A 16524-nucleotide genomic window follows, 5' to 3' on the forward strand; every position below is an offset into this window, starting at 1 on the left:
TGCTAGGAGTTATGTGTATTGTGGTGGGTAAAATACAGAAAAGCTGTTCTCATTAGAGTTACCTGGCAAATGACTAACTGTTCTATTCCTCAGGAACTCATAGAACATGATAGGATCTGCAGCTTCCCCCAAATAAATAAAGTCATAAAAATCTTGTTTTTTTTTTTCTTTCGAAACACAGTGGAAGCAAGTTTAGTATTTGTGGCTGTGGTTGAATGTCCCAATCTTATCTTCCAGTCCAATCAGACTATTTAAATGTTTATTAAATAATTAGTTTTGAATATCTTCACAATTTTCTGGTCAATCATCAAAATCAATGTGTTTCAAGTTGAGGATTCTCTCAATTCCGTTCAGAATTTCCTCATTGGGTCTGTAATTCACTTCAATAGCATTGTATGTGTGTTGGGGAAAAACCAATAGAAAATAATTGGAGCCATAGACGGACATTTGTAATTTTACATCGTTTCCTACTGACATAATATCCTTTGTATTTTTTTTCACTTATTAGTATTTCCCTAAAATTTATTGATTCAATGTGAAATACTTCAGTACTTTGACTCTACAATTACAATACCTCAGAAAAAAATGAAAGAAATAAACATGTTCATCAAGAGTTGAATTGAAAATTTGTGGCATATTTATACAAAGCAAAACTATAGAGTGATGTGAATTAAGGAGCTACTGATACTATAACAACATAAACAGTTCTCATAAAACTAATGCTGAATAAAATGGGACTCTCTCTATATTACATATTATTCAGTTTTTGTAAATTTGAACAGTAGTGAAGGCAAATTTCATACAATATGATAATACTATTAGGTAATATTAAAGTCATGTTAACATAATAATATGTGAAGAGGATAATGATTATCACTAAAGGGAGCAGACTTTGGTTTTAGAAGCTCAGTATTCTATTTTTGATTACTTTATTCTTTATTGGGTTGAGTCACTCTGTGATCACCCACCGAGGTGTGCCATGATTTGAGGAGTTTAGTGGCTATGGGATATTCCATTATGAGAAGCAAACTATTTTCTCATGTTTTACGTGTGAGTATTCTTCACTGATTTCTCTAGACTTCCTTCTGTGGTTCTTGTTTGTCTAAAACATAGTCATCATTTTCCCTTCGGTGAGTCAGCCAGTGTTGAATTCTCTCCGATCCCTGTGCAATGAATCTCTGAATTCAAATTAATTTTGAGGTTGAGATTTTTTTAATGAATCTATTGGTTTGTTTGAATGCATGGAAAATGTGATGCCATTTTCTTTTAACATTCATATGCATTCCTGCCACTGAACATTCAGCTGTTAGATTTTGTAACTCTGGGAACTTTGCACTGTTTTGTTTTGCCGTATGCTTAGATGTTGGTTTCCTTATTTTTAAAATCTTGGTACTCATGTGGCTTCTTGATTCTGTAAATTGACCCCTTTAATAACACTTGGAAAGTTGTGCCATTGTCTCCTGAGAGTTTTCTTTGGCCCCTTTCTCTCTTTGCTCTTCCTAGAACACCAGACCCATCCCTGCAGGAGTGCTCTTTCTGAATATCCTCCACGTCTCACATGATTGTCTCTTGGCTTCATCCTGTGTGGTTTCTTCTCACCTCTCCTCCTACTATGTCTTCTCCAGTTGTTCTTATTATGCAATTGATTTTATAATTTGGATTGAAGTTTTAATTGCATATCCTGGAAGTATTAGAAATACATTCCAGCACTGCTGAGTTTTTCAGTTTTGTACTTCTATTCTGAGTTGAATTACTCTGGACATTTTACAGATGTGTCAGAAAGATCCCATTCCTCAAACAACCGTAGGCTGTTTCTAGGTCTCGTGTCTCCATTGGTGATCACCTATGTGTCATTCCTTAATGTCACATCATATTCACTATGTCTTCACCCACCACACACACACACAAAAATACCTTTTGTCCCTTTGAAAGGATCATGAAACTCTGGCAGCAGGGATATCACTGAGCTCTGAGCTAGATGTGGTGATGCTCATGCTAGTACTCAATCCTCTGAAGACTCTAGGTTTTACTTTCTGCTTCATTTAACTAAGGCGTGCAGAAATTCAATATTGGGTAATCTGCATAGTCTAATATGATTTCTTCTTATTTCAGAATTTGAAACACAGGAATATGTTTGTGTGAGGGTGTCCTCCTCTTACTAAAACATTGTTCTTTATTTCCTTTGGTAGTTTTCTGTCTTTCACTCTTAGGGACTAAGGCCTATTACCATCATCTGTGAGAACTTGTTGGATCCTACCCAATGCATGTGCATTTGACCACCGTCTTGGTGGGTGCTCTCCAGTGTGATTTGCTAAGGCACTCTGTGCCATACCCCTGCTAACCACAAACTTATTCTCAATGTTATTGTAATTTGTTTGAAAGGAAGATGTGTTTATATTGTTTTACTGGCTTTATTGAGAGCTAATCTATATACCATACAATTCTCTCATTTTAAAGTGCACAATATGATGATTTTTACTATAGTCCCATGATTATGCAATCATTGCCCAAATCTAATTTTAGAACATTTTATACCCCATTAAAGAAACTCTGCACACATTAACAGTCAATCATCATTCCTCCTCCCAGCCACTCCATTCTTTCCCAGTCCTAAGCGACCACCACAGTTGCATTACCTGTCATTGGGAAAATGACACATACGTTGTGAATTCTAAGTCAGTGTTTGCTTTACAATACAAGAAGGGCTGTCCAGTAAGTTTCTCTGGCTTCCCTGGTAAAGCAACACAAATGGGTAACTTTAAATAGCAGAAATTTCATGTCTCATAGTACTAGAGGCTAGAAGTTCAAAGTCAGCTTGGTGGCCCTGGTCTTGTTAGCAGCTTTTGGTGCTTTTTGATTTGCCTGACCTCCTTTTAACTAATTACATGTGCAACACCTCATTTCCAAGTAAGGGCATATTCTGAGATATTAGGGACTAGGACTCAAATATATATATATAGATGTATATATATCCACATATATATACATATATATATATATATTTGTGTGTATATATGTATGCATATATACACACATACATATATACACACAAACACAAATATTTTTAATATATTTTATATATTCATTCAAATATATATCTTTGTTATAGATCTATAGCATATATCTCTAATATATATTTTGTTTTGGGAGGACATTTTCAACGATAGTATATATGATGAATGGTCAATAACATTTTTCTTTCTTTGCAAAGGCTTTTATCTTGAGTACGCTGATAATAAGTAATTCTATTGTTTTTACTTCTCTCAATGGAAATTCCAACACAACACATGTGTTTTTATAGTGATTCTATGAACCATTCAAAGTAAATTATTCCTAGTGTAAATTGTTACATTGGTTATAAATTATAGGATTGCAGATTGGTTCAATTTTTTAAAATTTTCTAGATAATAATCTGTAATTTCTCTCTCTCCAGTAGAATTACAAGTAAGAGATTTCACCCGCCATATTCCACACAACCATTTTTTTTTCAAAGAGGTAATGTTCTTTGTTCAAATCACTTAAATTAGAGCTGCATTAATAATAATAATAAAAAAAGCATTGGAATTTAGTGTCATTTTTTATATCTTTTACCTTTCCACATAGAACTTTCTTTCAAAGTCCTTAAATAACTTTTAACTCAAGAATAATTCTAATATCTAAAGAATTATTTATGACCCATGATCTCAAAACAGAATCTTTGATCAACCAAAGATAAAATAATTTTCTTTGGAACTGGAGCACAAATTGATTTGTAAACTACACAATGGCACGAGTCAGATATCAAGTCAAGGCTGACATGAGAATCTATTAGGAGTTAGGGGCAGAAGGAGAAAATGCACCAAGTAAGCAGTAAGTGCCAGGGAGAGAGTTTGTGGGGAGCGTGAGAGTTGCCAGACAGATAGAAACCACAGCTCTGAGGGAGGAAGATCACCAAGAACGTTTGCAGACCAAGGGAAAAAACAAAATTGGAATTCAGAGAAAAGAGTAGATTCTTTAGGTCTATATTTATTATGTGTTTACATAACTAAAATCAATTATAGCCAATTTATGGGCAACCTCAGAGTCCGGGTCTCTAAGAAAGTAGCTCGAAAGAAGTTTCAAGTTCTTATCTAAGTGTTCCATTAATCTCATGATACTTAATTTAAACTACAAAAGAAACTTTTATCTGACTCAAAGTAGAAATGCCAAATAAATCACAATTAGATCTACTGGACATTTTGTAATTTTCTTTTCATAATTAGTTTTTTGATTTATAAGATGTTTCTGTCTTTTTTTTTCAAGAAATATGAAACCTTAAGTTTAATGTTTTTGATGACCTGATTCTTTCAAATATTTCTTTTGCATATTAACCTCTTTTTCCCTTAATATCTAATCTAACCTTAAAGAGGAAAGCCACTAGTGGAAGACCTCTGTTCTGCAATATAGGTGATAAAGATGCTTCGAAGATGGATTTTGGTTCGGAGGCATTACATTCTTGTTTTCAATTTGATCTGTCATATTTTGAAATTTATCAAATATTTTTCTGCTTGAAATTATAATAGAAATTTTGTCTAAGTGCTTAAAGTTCTATATAGAAAGTTGAGAGTTCTTATATTTAGTCTTTCTTCATCATCTCAGAGGTGAATGAAGACTGTTTTTTTTAATTGGTATTTTATTTCTTAAAATATTGAATGCTTATATTTTCCTTATGGTTATGAAACTGTTCTTGATCATGTGGGGATACACTTGTGAATACCACATGGTTACTTCCTTCAAAAATTCTTACAGACTACTAGCTTAATAAAGTAGAGATGTGAACAAATGTACCGAGATCCTGAAAATAGGCTGTGGGTGAGGAACATTATATAGACTGTGCTGTTTTTATAAGTTCAGATTACTTACAAACCTCATACACAGATTCTTCTCTCCAAGAGCTTGACTTTTTGTAATTTGACCTGGATATTTAACAGAAAAAGTATAGCAAAGAAGAGCTCGCTGAGTGTTTGTTTAAGTGGATTAATGAATTTAATATAGGAACAAAGTAAAGAAGATTTAGGTATCAATTGAAAAAAAGCATTCTTCCTGGATTTAAAAGCTGTTTGAAAGTTTCATTTGTTTGTTTTCTTTGTAAGTAGAAGATAAGATTTATAAGGGCTTAAATTTATTTTCCATCTCTAATTTTTAGATCTACTTTTCTTATGTCAATATGAGAAAAATTAAAACTCATCTAACTTTTTTTTAAAAATCTGTAAACATAAGAGTTCTTTCCAGTCATCAAATTTCAAGCTTTTTAAAAGCACAAAGTATGCTTCATAAAAAGATAATATTCCTTGGAAAGAGAATCTTGCTCAGAAATGACTCTTTTTTTCATGTGTTTTGTTTTCTTTTTTTTTTCATTTTTGAACATAGGAGACTGGAAGTTAGTAATAGAGATTTTAATAATGGAAAACAAAAGATAAGAAGGGCTAAGTGGTTTACGTTATCCTGTATCTGAAAGTCCTCTAATGTTAGCCTAACACTAAAACAAGCTCCCTTGAGCTGGAGGGGCTGAAGTCAGTGTGGACTCCCAGCTTCATGTACTGCTGCCAAGACAATTCCCCTCAACAACCAAGAATACGCCTACCAACGCCCAGCTCAAAATCTACAGGAAAGAAAATCCTGCATATAGAACAGGAAAAAGCTGAAGAAGGTCCTACATACATAGGAAATAAAGGCATAGATACTATTTGAAAGGGTGAGAAGTATAAGGAATAAATTCAAATCACCAAAATTTGTTTAATATGACAATTGCACATAGCATCATTTAGACCTGGGCTTGAAGATTCCTTTTCATTTTTATATTACAGAAAGAAAATAATTATCATAGGACATCACTGCATATAACATTTTCAATAATACTTGAATATAAAATAAACATTTACAAAATACATGATAGCCTTCCAATTAAATTATATCACTGAACCAAAGCAGCTTCAAAGTACCACCTAGCCCCACTGTGAAATTGTAGTTGACTGACACAAGTTTAATACTTAATCCCTACTTTTTTGTGTTTGAACATATAATTCAAGTAAATATAATTAGGTCAATTCCAAGGTACAATAATTAAATATTGATATAAATGCTTCCTCTGCAGTGAATATCAAGGAAACAATTTTTAACATGGAGAATGGAAGACTGCTGTTGAACAGCAATTACTAAATACTCATGTGAATGTGCTTGAAACACTAATGTGCATGTTTGGTTTTGCTTCTAGCCTCAATGCATAAAACTATTTTTAACTTCAATTAAAATTGTATAGGTGGCATGAATCCAGAGAAGAACAGCTGTCCCTATTAACAATCGATTGTGCAGAAGATAGATAGAGATCAGAATTATTGTCATGATTCTAAATTCACCATCATTAAGAAACTTGGAAATAAGCAAATTTCATATGTTCTAAAGTATTAAAGTAAGTCTTCATACAAAAAAAGTATTTTTATGCATTTATAAAATAATTAACTAATAGTTGACAATATATTAGATATTATTTGAAGAACATAAGATTGTTTTGAAGCTTTTATAATAATTTATATTGTAATTATCATTAATTTGCATAAGCAATTACCCATTTGTGAATAAAATTGCTCGATTTCTATGAGAAAATGTAGATGAACACAGCTCATGTATTATAGAGATCTTGGCTGCCATCAATTGTTGTCACGGTCTTCAGTATTAAATCATATGTAGAAATAAGTACAATCTGCCTCTCAGGAGAAGTGAAACGGATCTCCTCACAGCTATTATCTAGCAGTTATTGGTTTTCTACATCAATGCGATGACATAATTTATTACATGATGATTTTTCTAACCTGCAATCCATCTTAAACCACTATATATGTAGAAACTGAAAAATAATACAATTTTAAGTCAATAAAGTTAACTTTTAACAATGAAAAATGTATATTAAACTTTTTGAGAATGTAAATGTTTCTATTTTTTGTTACTATCACAGACACATCTTAATAATCTGAGTAGAATATTTCTAATGTCATAGTCTCAGGACTTCCCTTGAAAAAAGTGAAGTAGGTGCTGGACAGACCTTCATCTGATTCCTAGCTTTGTGTCTTATAACTTCGATTTTACTGTCTAATATGTCATTACAGCATATTACAATCCAAGTAAGCTATTTCATTTTCAAACCTGGTATTGCTGATTGTGTTTGTTAAAAGAGAAGATCGATTCAGGAACAAAGCACAGTACCTGATTCAAAGGAAGTCAAAATTTTCAGGGAAAAAAACTCATACCCTGTTACTGGAATTTTGAAAATCATTTTTTTTACATTCTAGTGCTAAATGATAATCTCCAACTTTTACAATATCCTTTTCTCCACTGTCAGCATCAGTCATTTCTTCAAGGAGTTTTGCTATCTATGAGAAAAATGGTATTAGAAACCAAGATATGATAGACTATTTGCTACTGAGATGTCAATTCTTTAAGACCTTTCAATTGACACAACTCATTATAAACACATTTTGAAACTATTTCTCTCTATATCCCTTCATATACATAGGCAAAGCATGAATGAAATATGGATTCTCTAACAGTAACATATTATAATATGTATCATTTGAGCATACTTCCTTGCTTATCTGCAAACCCCAGCAAAAAAGAGCCTGATTCTTATCATCATTTATTTATTTTATTTACTTATTTGTTCATCTTCTGTTCATTTATTTACTTAATTCATTTATTTTCTTAATTTATTTATTTAATTTTCAATTCAAATTATTTATTTATTAATTTTGTACTTAATTTTTTATTTACTTATTAATTATTCATTCTTTATTTGACCTCAGTTTTACTTAAACGTTCAACTTCATTTACTTAATTTTTCAGCCATCACAAACATACACAGCAGTACTGGATGGGTCAGCAGGATTCCTACAATGAGTCTCACTGCATGTGTCACCTACATCCTATTGGTTCCGTTCCTCTGAAGAATCATAATGCGATATACAACTTTATCAACTAGGCTATGCCGCTTTTTGCAGTCTCTTTGGTCTTCAGTCTTTAAAACGCCACTGGCTTGAAAAGTTACTTTGATCATGAACTCACCACCATTTTCTCCAGATGCTTCATACATTTATTTACTTACAGTGTGGTTAGATATTCTTGCCATTTCTTCCATTGTTCTTTGACCTCTTAAGTGTTTTAATTTAAAAAAAAAAAAACCCTGTATTAAATTTCACCTCTGTGTTTTAAAATTATGCTTATTGACAAATGTAAACCATCATATATTCATCATTAAAGTAGCACATAGGATACTTTTAATGTCTTGAAAGTCCCTCCTACTTTACTTAATCACCCTCATCCCTCAGTCCAATACTCTCCTTGCTGCTGGTTATTGATTACTTTACTGTCTTTCCAGCTACTTTATTGATTACTTTATTGATTACTTTACTGTCTTTCCAGCTTTGGTCTTCCTAGTAGCTGTACTATTTTACAGTTCCACCTGAAAATACTGAGAGATCCTATCACTCCAAGTCCTCAACATTTGCTTTTGAAAATTGTTTGGATTTTACCCATTTGGATAGTTGTGTGGTAGAATCCTATTGTGATTTTAATGTTCAAATTCTTGAATATGAATAATGCTGTGAAACTTTTCATTTCCTTATTATTCAGTTGGGATATTGTCTTTAATGAAATATTTCTTCAGATTCATTGCTTAATTATTTTATGTTTTCTTATTTTTCTTTGTATATGTTGCACACAATTATGAATAGGTATATAGATTACAAATATTGTCTCCCAGCTTCTATCATGTCTTGTTTATCTTTATTTTAATGTTTTAAAATTATATACTTATTTTAAAATAATATTTCAATTGATATATAATAATTATACCCATTTTGGAGATATAATGTGTTATATAAAAATGTAGAACTATAGATACTATATATATTATATATAAGATATACTTATATACATACATAAAAAATATTTGGGCAATACACACTCTCTCTCTCTATATATATATACACACACACATATGTAGAGAGAGATAGCTATATAATATATATAAATATATAGTATATGTGAATATACAGTATAGATATAATATATAGTGTATATAGATATACACTATAGGTATCTATAGTATACACTATGTATATTTGTCTCTCTCTCTCTCTCTCTCTCTCTCTCTCTCTCTCTATATATATATATATATATATATATATATATATATATATAATATTGACCAAACATTTACTTTAATTTTTTGTTTGTGGAAGAAATGTGGTTTTCAATCTTTAAAGTGTATCTTCTGCACAGCAGACTTTTTCTTATGAGGATAAGTTCTATCTCTCACTTCTACTTTAATAGATCATGCTATAGGTATTTTATCTAATAATTACTATCAAATCCCAGGTCATGTGCAGTATTATACTTTTTCATAGATCTGTGATATACTTTAATTTCGTTTTGGGGCAATTTGAAAGATCTAAGCCCAGGTCTTTTACTGAGTTTTTTTTTTTTTTTTTTCTCTTGGTCATCCAAATGCTATAGCACCTTCTCAAAAACACAATGCTTTCTCCATTGAATTTCCTTTGTGCCTTTGTTATACATCAGCTGAATACACTTGCTTCAGTCTATTACTGAGATCCCTGTTTTTTTTATTGATTCTTTTGTCTATTCTATCAACAGCATCAGGCTGTCTTCATTCTGGAGCTTTAGATTAAATCATGTTTAGATAGTGTCATTCCTTCGTTTTGCTTCTCTCCTTTAATACTGTGTTGGATATTTCAGGTTTTTTCCCTGTCTATATACACATCAGTATTAGTGTGATAGAGAAATCTACAGGATCTGGGATTTGGTGATAATCACTAAATACACCTAAACAGTAATCCATAAAAGTAAAGGTGATGTTAGTCCTTATCATAATTTAAAAATCTGCTCTGCAAAAAATTCTCTTTAATGATTGAAAAAAAGCTGTGCATCACAAAAAAATGGTAAATGTTTCAGGTTATGGATATGAAAATTTGGTCAATCCAGGATGTACACGTTAATAGCTTGCTGGAATTTATATGGGATTTATAATATATCTGTGAAACAGATATGAAAAACTCAGTGCCTTAATATGTAGACTTTCTTTCTAATTAATCTATTGGTCAAAACAAATCTCCAAAAATATTTTTGAAACAAATGAAAATCAAAGGACAATTCATCAAAATCTGTAGGGTGCATCAAAATCAATGCTCAGCAGCAAATACTTAAACTTTAATGCATATATTAGAAGAGAGAAAGAGTCAGTAATTTAATTTTCTATCTTAGGCAACAAGAAAAAAGAACAATTAAAGCAAAAGTAAACATAGAAAAATAAAATAAAAAATATAGCAACACCCAATGCAATTGAAACAGAGGTTCAACAAAACAAAAAACTCATTCTTCAAAATGAACAAAAAATTGTGTCTTTAGCCAAACAAAGTTAATTGACAAAGACTCAAATTATTACTAGAGGAACTGAAAGAGGAGATACCATTGTAAATCCCATGAGCATTAAAAGGAGCATATGGGAACATCATGAGCAATGCCATGTCCACAAATTTTATAATGTAGATGAAATGAGCCAATGTCTTGAAAGACACACTTCAGCAAACTCACAAAAAAATAAATGGAAAACATGAAGAGACACATTTATTAAATAAATTGAGTCAATAGTTGATAACTTCCCAAACCAGCAAGTCCCAGCTCTGGATAGATTAGATGGTAAATTCTATCAAACAAATTCTACTAAATCTATCATTGCTTTCAGAAAATGGAAGTATAGGTATACCTTCTACCTCATTCTGTGTGATCAGCATTACTCTAATATGAAAACCAGACAAAGACATTGGAAGAAAAATAAACTAACCAATGTATTTCGTGAATATTAATTCATAAGTCATCAGAAAATTATTAAGAGATCCAACCCAAGTGAAATTTGTCCCAGACATGCAAAGCTTGTCAACATTCAAAAATCATAATAGTCCATCCTATTAACAGGCTCAAATAGAAAAATTGTATGATCATAATAGTAAATGCAGAAAATGCATGTGACAAAATAAGATATTCATTCATAATCATTATATAATCATGTAATCTGTGAAAAAATAGTTTCATTTCATCCATCTTATTTTATAAGTGTTATTTTCGTTTCCTTGTTTTGTTGCACCAGGCAGAAATTCTAATGCAACACTGAATAACAGTGGGAGAAGGCATCTTTGCCTTGGTCTTGGTTTCAGGGAGACAGTGTCCAGTTTACCACCCATAAGTAGGTAAGTAGGCTTTTGCTGGGGTTCATGATCAGGTTGAGGAAGTCTCTCTTACTCCTAGTGTGCTGGGGAATGTTTTTGTTTCGTTTTGTTTTTATTGTGTTTTATTTTATTTTTTAAATATATGACAGCAGAATGCATTACAATTCTTATTACACATGTAAAGCACAATTTTTCATTTCTTTGTATATAAAGAATGTTCATGTCAATTCATGTCTTTAAACATGTACTTTGGTTTTTTTTGCATTACAATTCTTATTACACATATATGCCACAATTTTTCATATCTCTGTTTGTATATAAAGTATGTTGACACGCAATTCGTGTCTTCATACATGTACTTTGGATAATGATGTCCATCACATTCCACCATCCTTGCTAATCCCCTGCTTCCTCCAGTTCCCTCCTTCCCCTCTTCCCTATCTAGAATTCATCTATTCCTCCCACACTCTCCCTCCCTACCCCACTACAAGTCAGCCTTCTTATATCAGAGAAAACATTCAGCATTTGTTTTTTGGGGGATTGGCTAACTTCACTTAGCATTATCTTCTCCAATGTCATCCATTTACCTCAAAATGCCATGATTTTATTCTCTTTTATTGCTGAGTAAAATTCCATTGTGTATATATGCCACATTTTTTTATCCATTCATCTACTGAGGGGCATCTAGGTTGGCTCCACAGTTTAGCTATTGTGAATTGTGCTGCTATAAACATTGATGTGGCTGAGTCCCTGTAGTATGCTGTTTTTAAATCCTTTGGTTATAGTCCTAGGAGAGGGACAGCTGGGTCAAATCGTGGTTCCATTCCCAATTTTCCAAGAAATCTCGATACTGCTTTCCGTATTGGCTGCACCAATTTGCAGTCCCACCAGCATTGTAGGAGTGTACCTTTTCCCCCCATATCCTCGCTAACACTTATTTTTGTTTGTCTTCATAGTAGCTGCCATTCTGACAGGAGTGAGATGATATCTTAGAGTAGTTTTGATTTGCATTTCTCTAAAATATTATCCATAATGGTGGAGTGATGTGTCAATTCAGTCACTTGGTTGACATACTTCCATTTCCTACAATGTACTTGCTTTCCTATCCCTTTTGTCTTCCCTAAAAACTCTTTCTTTCCTTATAATCTCCGACTACTTTTCCAAACCTGGTTGATGAGATGGTAAATTATGGGGTGGGGGAAGCACTTTGTAGCTGTGTGAATAAGCCCAGTGTTAGTGGTTCTGTGTGCCCTGGCTGTGAGCTCTCTCTCCTACCATCCTTCTCTCCCTTAGGTGATGCTGAAGGCTACAGTGTGCTCTGATGCGTGATTCCCTATTCCTAGTGTTTTAGTCAGCCTTTTCTTCACTGTGTCTAAAATACCAACCAGAACAACTCTAGAGGAGGAAGTGTTTATTTGAGGGCTCACAGTATCAGAGGACTTCTTAGTTCATGAAAGCCAGCTCCATTGTTCAGGGCTTGAGGTGAGGCAGAACAACATGGCGGGCGAGTATGGCAGAGGGAAGTGGTTCACATGATGCTCAGTATGCAAAGAAAGAGACTCCACTTGCCAGATACAAATATATACCCCAAGTAGTATACCATCCCTGGTAGTAGGCAGGTGCTTGCTATGGAGAGCTCTCTGGGCTATTTCTAAATAGGGTTTTCTCTCTTCATCCATTGGAAACATGGGTATTTTGTTGACTCTTTACAATGAAAAATTTGGTTGAGTTCTAGGATAAAAAGTCTATGAAGGTTTAGGTCCTCTGCTAAGCATTTGCCCTGGACTTTGTTCCTCTCCTGCTGCTTCATACTCCCCAACAGGTCATCCAGCCATTATGCAAGCTTTCTCACCAGCTGCGCTCTTGGGATCTCTAATGTAGGTAAGCTGATCTCAGTCACAATCTATGCTCCTGTCTCTGCAGATTTGGAGTTGTTGGATGGTCCTGAAAACTTGCTTTCTGATGGCTCAAAATAAAGACATTGATTTTCAGGGTTTTTTAAAATTATTATTTTATTTTTCCAGTATATTTCTTATTATAAGGATGAAATCAACAAATTTTAATCTCCTTACTTGTTGGAGCTGAATCTGGAAGATAGGTAGGCTTTAAAAATACTCACTTCTCGATTTATTTACATCATCAATACTAATAAAGGAACAAACAGACATATTTGAACTTTATTTTTGATTGGTAGAAAGCTCAGAACTGAAGTTTCAACACAGTTTTCTTTTCTTTTTGTTTTTGTTTTCCTTCTGAAGTCAGTGCTGAGTTCCCAGCTGCCTTTCTAAGGGAGGCAGGATTAAAAAGCCCTCTTCTTGGTATTTACAAAGGGCAACAGCAGTGCAGCACAGAGATCTGAAAAAGGAGAATTTAACAAAATAAATCAGGCACTACATTCCCACCACTGAACTCGTCAGAGAATGTGAAATATCTTAGTACACAAAACACATTTCATCAGAAAGAGCTCCCTAAAATTACAGAAGGGGTCTAAAGTGCACTGTAATCTTAAATAATAGTTAACTTCCGCTGACATTCAAGTGGCGTTCAGCTACAAGTTGTATGTATAAATTTCTAATTGTAAACATGTTATCCTTAGATTATTAATATTACTAAAATACACTAGTCTCATTTCATTTTTTTCTGAAATAGAGAAAACATAGCAGTGATTCATTTAGAAAAATGTAAATCACAGGCCTGAAAGTTATTGATTATCCAGTTGGTGTTCTATCCTTTAACTGCAAACAGGAGTTTCAGCAGTGAAGCACAGGTTCATGTGAATCCATTTCAGTTTTCTAAGCTTTTCATCAAAACTCAAGATGGAGCATTGTGTGATCTGTGAATAGCTTGCATTTTTCCCAGACAAATTTCTGGTATTCTTTGCTTTGTAACAAAACTTTCATTATAGAGATTAGGAGGAAGATACTATAGAATTGACGCTTCACAAAGAATGAAAAGCAAAGTCTAAAATAGGCTTCAGCATCACATTTTTCTACAGAATGTTGAAGCAAAAGAAAAAAAAAAGAAAATAGTCACAGTCAATTCCTGTTGGCAGGAAATTCACCTGTGGAGAGAGGGTGTGATGTGGAAATGCTACCCCGGAAGGAATTAATATTTACTAAAAAAAGCATCACTTGCAAACATTCATTTGTTTAACAGAATTCAGAGATGTTTCTGGAGGCCTTTTCTTTTTATGGACCAGGAAGCTAAGGCTTAGTGAAGGAATCTCTGTGATTTCTTTCTCTGTGTATTGCTTTTCCTCCAGATATGAAAATAATTTGTTTTAAAAATGAGCATCTAATCAGAATCTGGTTCCAATTCAAATATGGAATCCAGCATTCCTGTCCCCACCTGTAAAATAATAAGTTACTTTCCACTGATGTGTGTGTTTGTCAGACAAACTTGAGTTCTCTAGCCATGTGTTTGGCCTTGGGCAACCAATTGATCATGTTTTATTAAAAATAAAATATAAAATAAGTGAATAATTCAAGTCCATCTTAATTTTCTATGTCCAGATAAGTCAGACACAAGTAACCTTTATGAAAGTAATTACTATAGAAAATTTGTGGTTTTTTCTTTACACTATCTCTTTAAACAATGGGAAAAAATGATTGACATCTTTTAGTGCTTAGAATATTTCCTCAAAGAAGCACCTAAATTTGTCCCAGTAAATGTTTTCTATAGTGGTGGCAGTTGACTTGAATGTGCATCTAAATATCATGGGGCTCTCATTTAAAGGAAGGCTGGTTCTATACATCTGGGAAGATGCCTTTAATTCTGCATTTTTAATAAGCTCCAAGATGCTGCTGATGCTGCCAGTCCATAGACCACACTACGATAGCACAGTTCTATTGGCTAAAATCTATTGACTTAAAAGATGCCATAAGAAACACCTGGTACCTAATTTAGCTTTACTAAGTGGGTACATTTTTAGAGATTAATTTATGATTATAGAATTGGTTTTCGGTACATTTCCTAGGCATGGTCATTCCAGGGATATCACTTGTTTGCAGTGGCTGTGTCAATGCTCTGAGTGGAGTGGCTGAGCAGTTGAGGCAGGAGCACATCAATTTGCTTCCAGAAGCAGTGGGTGCTCTTTTCCTCTGAGGGTTTCAGGAACCATCTCTTATTTGACATGTACTCTTGGTAAGAACAATGTAATATCTTACTTATAAAACAACACCCCTGCAATCATGAAGTGCCAATAATTTGGCATACTTAGGAAGAACACATTTTTTTAATCTTAAAGAAATATAAAATGTTGGAAATCCATTATGCAGTATAAAAATAATGGCAAGCACATATTAATTTTTTTAAAACATTTATTTTTCCCTCTCGTGACTACAGCTCTTGATCTTCTCTAAAACAAATCCTTCCACCTTCTTCTTAGTCCAGTGGAATATTTTGTTTTATATCATAACTTTGGACTTTTTTATATATTTGTTGTTATAACTACCTAGATGCAGATATTTATACAGATGATAGGAAGATGACAGAAATATATAAAATGAAACATTTTTTCTACTTACATGAATTGTAAAATTATTACATGGGTTATTTCAATTATTTTATGTTCATTCAAAATTAAGACCATGAAATGATTATCCAGCCAACACAATCTACTAATTGTCATTTCATTTTTCCATAGATACTATTTATTCCTCTAATTCTAGGGAAGTCATTATGAAATTCCTATTGCAAACAACTCTGCAATAACTCTTCTATTGCATGTGTCCTTGTGATCCTGAGAGGTCCCTGACTCTCCTGAGTGTTGTCAGTGTTTACCTGATTTGGTATACTGAGCCAACTCAATGGTTATGGGATATTTTACCATATTTCTGTTTGCTTGGTCAGGTAATTATTTTTCATATTCTTTTTATTCATTTTTTTAGATCTATGAATTGAATGCTCATATCCTTTTACCCATATGGTTTCTTACACTTCTACATAATTGTCATTTTATTTATTTTATATTCTGAATATTAAGAATTTTTCAGTTATGTGTTTGAAATATCATCTTCCAGTTGTAGATTGATTATTGTTTAACTTAAAGCATGATGTTTAGTTTAATATAGAGAAATTTTTAGCTTTTTCTTTATTTTTCCTTTAGAGATCACATAAAATATCTTATTGATAAAATTTGTCTTCTAAAATTATATTTTTTTCTTTTACATTTATATGGTTAAGCATTACAGATGATGTTTTGTGGGCCAAGCAATCAGAGCATATTTTCTTTCATATGGATACATATTATGTCCAACACCTTTTATTGAAT

Source organism: Marmota monax, unplaced genomic scaffold (genome assembly GCF_021218885.2).
Source record: "Marmota monax isolate L192 unplaced genomic scaffold, Marmota_monax_Labrador192_F-V1.1 WCK01_AAM20220418_F8-fsc00026, whole genome shotgun sequence".
In the NCBI taxonomy this organism is placed as follows: domain Eukaryota; kingdom Metazoa; phylum Chordata; class Mammalia; order Rodentia; family Sciuridae; genus Marmota; species Marmota monax.